Here is a 4663-nt window from a genome sequence, read left to right on the forward strand (position 1 = left end):
GAGGTATGTACATGTTATTTTAGACTGGGTCCCCAGAAAAGCAGCACCTGGGAAAAGGAATTGCATGCGGAAAGTCTGTCTTGGGAAGTGATCACAAGACACAGGAGGGAGGGACGGGGAAGAGGGAAACAGGAGGGAAGGCCAATCCGAGGGGGACTGCCCAGCTGGTCATCACCATGGGCACTGGGCCCAGCGCTACCAGCCTGGTGACCCTCCTAGGAATAATGCAGAATTTAGCTCAGAACCATCGGCCCAAACACTGGAAGAGGAGAGAGTTGATCCACTGGTTCCTGATCTGCACTGGTCAAGCACTGCCCGTGGGGGTGTCAACTCCCTCACACTTCCAGGGTTGCTGTACACCAGCATGACTAGGAAGGTGCTAGGAGGGTCTCACGCAGACTCAACATTCTGGGTGGAGAGGTGTGGAGGTGAGGAGAGGTGCTGTCTGGCTTCACCTGTATGCAGCCAGTTTGCTGCACCAATGACTGGAAGGAGAAAAAAAAGAGGATGTAGGTGCAGGACAAGAGGTGTCCAGCACACACATCTATGCATGATTTGTCCACAGGGAGCCAGAACGGTTCTTTAACTAGCCACCACCACCATCCTTCTTCGGGCTATATTAGAAAAGGAAAGAGATTAAGCAGACTCTTTGAAGAGGGAACTTTTAAGAGTGCTGTGTCATTTTCCTTCTGTCCCCACAATTTCCCGCCACCACTTCAAGACAAGTCAAGTTGCTTCAGGGCATGGAAGTGTTTGCCAGAAGACACATTTACCTCCTGGTGCTATCAGACACCTGGTGCCACCATGGGGTCCAGGAGGAGGGCAGCAGGACTTCCAGGGAGAACCTGACGTGTGACTTCTGGCATCTGGGGAGAAGACAAGAAGGCTTGTCCTGGGACACAGTGGGACCAGGAAGACAAGGGGACCATGGGAGGCCACACCAGCAAGAAGCCAGACACAGTCGGCACAGACACAGGAGGGGCCTGAGGAAGTCCAGGGCCCTGCAGCTCACGAACAGTCTCCAAGCGAAGAAGTAACCAGTGAGCCTCACCCTCTCTCTGTACTGCTAGGAGTACGAGCCCTTAGGACAATGGTCTCCAAACAGGATGACACACCGCAGAAACAGGGCCAGGTGATCCACTGGGGTTTGGGAAAGAGAAATTAGAACCTCTGTGTATATTTACCTTTTATCTTTAAAAGACAAGAAATTATGTTTTTGCTAAAAGTTAAAATTTAGATCGACATTGGCCCCTCACTCCATCTGCGTGTCCACAGGTCTCACATCAGGCACAGTCTGTGATCCGTGCTCGAGGGGAAACAGGGGTGGGACAACGTGGGAGGGGGGTTTGACTGCCATCAGCATACTGAGACATAATGCAGGTCTGTGTACATTCCCAGGCACAAGGACTTACCTATTCTAGTAGTTTTTACTAAACTAACCCTCTCACACTGGACAAGTGGCTTAAAAAGGTTCTTGCGAAAAACAGCAGACCAAGGATCATCCTAATACAGGTTGAACATCTCAAATTAAAAAGCCAAAATCCAAAATGCTCTAAAGTCTGAAACTTTTTGAGTACCAACATGATGCTCAAAAGAAATGTTCAATGGAGCATTTCAGATTTCAGATATTTAACCAGTAAGCATATAATGCAAATACAGGGAGTCCCAGGGTTACAGACAGATGCATCCCTGAGACTATCTTTAAGTAAGGTTTGTACATAGCTTGGATCCCTGATGAACAGCACACATACGGTAATACTACTACTACTACTGCACTGACTTTCATGTGGCAATAATAACATAGTGTACTGTAGTCATTAAGTTACAGAAACTATATTGTACTCTTTTAATTCAAACAAATGGAACATAAAACACACTCATAGAAAAAGTTCAGACAGGAGATAAGAGAAACTTCAATAAGAGAATATTAAAAGTTAACACTCACCTAATGCTGCATCAGTGTCTTGCTTATCGGAAGGGGCACTTTCAGGTAAGAAGGTGGCTAACGTTAGTCCGAAGACGAGGATGGAGACGATGCCAGAGAAGATGGGGTGGGTGCTGGGGAATCGAGATTTGATTCTGCTGTGGGGGGAGAGGAACTTACCACTGAAATTGGTTTCTTGAAAGTGGCTTCCAGGGTGGTTTGCACAGCCTTTTTCTTTTTTTCATCATAAATGGCCCTGTAGCAGCTGATGTTCTCACTAACTGCACGGTAAACCTTTGTAAACCACTCAGTGTTAACCCCTGAAGCTTAGCAAATCCTGCTTCAATGAGAAGAAAAGCTTCAGCTAATTCTTTTATTGTCAACTTTCTGGGTTCTGGATCTTCCGATCCTTCGTGTTCTTGTCTTTCTATCAGATGCTTCTCTGTGAGACTAGCCACTGCATAAAGATGCTGAGCCAACCAACTGCTTACGCCATGCGGGTTTGTTCACATGCACAGAAGAAACTACTTCCCAAATTACTAACTTAATTATCTAATTATAAATGATCTCTGTGGGGAGCCTTCGGAGCCCATTCATAAGTATGGAATGCCTTAAGTCAGGTTGTCTGCAACCCAGGGACTGCCTGTATTCAAAATCCCCCAAAAAATCTGAAATCTAAAACACTTCTGGACCCAAGATTTCAGACCAGGGATACTCAGCCTGTAATGCAAACAAAACTGAGCACCGATAGCTGACACTTCTGTTCTGGGTACAAGCTACTCATCGGTCATAGGACAAGGAAGAAACATTAAGATTTGCCAAGTCAGCCAAAAAATTTGAAAGTATCAGGAAGACTTTTTGAAGTAGGTGTTTGTGCCCACTGTGGTTAATGACGAACCTCACCTTCCCGTGCTCCGTGAGAAGGGAGAAGCCAGCACGCGGAGCAGCCGCTGCAGGTGCAGGCAGAGACGAACCTCCACACTGCGCTTGGCGACAGCAAGTATCACGGGACGCTAACTCTGACACTCGTCAGTGTTCACCACGTATAATCATAAATGTTTAGACACCTTTTACACTTTTATAAACCTTTTCTCAATAGCAAAAACCAAAAAGTAATATACATTTACAAAATACTTGTTCTTCATGCCATGGAAATATGGATGAAATACTAGTAAAACAATTTAGAAAAAAAAAACCCTGATGCATCATTTTGTCAGAAAGTACTATTAGATGACAATCTGAGGAAGTACAGGAATAGGTTCTCAGGGTGGGAGGTTGGCTAAATGAAGAGATGTTTCCAACATATTCCGTCTTATAATAAGACAACAGGAAGATATTTAAGTAGATATGAAGTTGAGAGAACATATTTCTCAAATTAATTTACCTTAAAAGATCCTCAGTGTTTTATGTGCCAACTACTTAAGTCCAACCCTTGATGGAATGGCTACTTTGACTGGAATTTTTTTTTAAAAAGGTAAGTGAGGGGTGGATTCCATGTTAAGAATTCAGCAATAGCATCACTACATAATTCACAGGCAAGAAATGCCCCGAGTGCTGAGGGCATCACTAATGTGAATTTTATAAAATTAAGACCTTTAGTATATAGTATAATAGAATATTCATAATTCTTTGGGATGTAACAGGAAGTATCCATGAAAAATACTTTGATTCACCTAAATTTCTCTGATTATCTCAAGGTACTTTTAAAACATCAGTAAACATGAAGATGAGTTTTGCATATATTTTTTACACAAAGGCAAGTGTTCCAAATTTTCAGACCTTTCTTACATTATAAATGGCCACCAGTAAATTGCCACCTAAGCAGATACCTTCAAAAAAATAAACACACCTAATTTGAATCTTCAGGGTGAAAGTTATGTTTCATCAATGAGACAGGAAGGAACTTTCAGAGAGAGACTTGTGATATGGAAAGAACATACTGAAAACGGCTATTTGGAAACGTCATCATGGTATGATTATGTTGGCAAAAACTATGCATGACACCTACAAACACTTTCACATCTACACAACTAAAAAACTTATAAGCAGAATTTTTCTAACTTGGTTTCAACGCTTTCAAAGAATTTCAATAAGTTTGAGCTATTTGTTAACAAAGTAAATGTGTAACATCTTCAGATAAATATGTAAAAATGACACATTCACATTAAGAAAATAGATACTTACTAGCCAGATTTCAATAAAACATAACTTTGGAAACTGGTAAATAGGATTGAAAATTTCAGTAAGACAGTGCCGCTTCCACTGGGCCTGCTGTCTCTGGAAGGGATCTTTCTCAGTTACAAAAGCCCTTAAAACCAAATATTGAAATAAACTGAAATTAGAACCAGGGTTCTGAATCATTCAAAAGGTATTAAAATACGGTTTTCAAAAACAATAAATTTCAAAAAAAATTTCATTATATTGCTGTCTTTTAAAAATTAAGTATATTATATATTTATATAATATATTGTATTTCAACAGTATAGTGTCATCTTTTCTGTGTATATGTATTATAATGCATACATTCTTACGTAAAACTTATACTATTCAAGCACATAAATAACTCATATTTGGGACAGGTGCTTACAGGGATTGGAAACCACCCTTAAAAGGGCAGGAAAGAAGATGACCAAAAAGAAGCAAAGAAAAAAAACACCGAGAAGGAACAGCAGTTACTGCGACACACATACAGACTGGCCAAGACCACGGGACTCAGTCATAGAAAACTTGTTCTGGAAT

The 4663-nt window shown here is 41.6% G+C and overlaps 1 long non-coding RNA gene across 1 annotated transcript; it reads right to left on the reverse strand.

Annotated features, from left to right (window-relative positions):
- Positions 1–800: 800 nt before the first annotated feature.
- On the reverse strand, positions 801–4353 carry LOC123644642. The gene is made up of 3 exons (XR_006737201.1): positions 4109–4353; positions 1946–2058; positions 801–866 (listed from the first exon to the last, which is right to left on the reverse strand). It is a non-coding gene; the product is annotated as an uncharacterized LOC123644642 (long non-coding RNA).
- Between the last annotated feature and the right edge of the window lie 310 nt (positions 4354–4663).

The sequence above is a fragment of the Lemur catta genome, chromosome 9 (genome assembly GCF_020740605.2).
Source record: "Lemur catta isolate mLemCat1 chromosome 9, mLemCat1.pri, whole genome shotgun sequence".
In the NCBI taxonomy this organism is placed as follows: Eukaryota; Metazoa; Chordata; class Mammalia; order Primates; family Lemuridae; genus Lemur; species Lemur catta.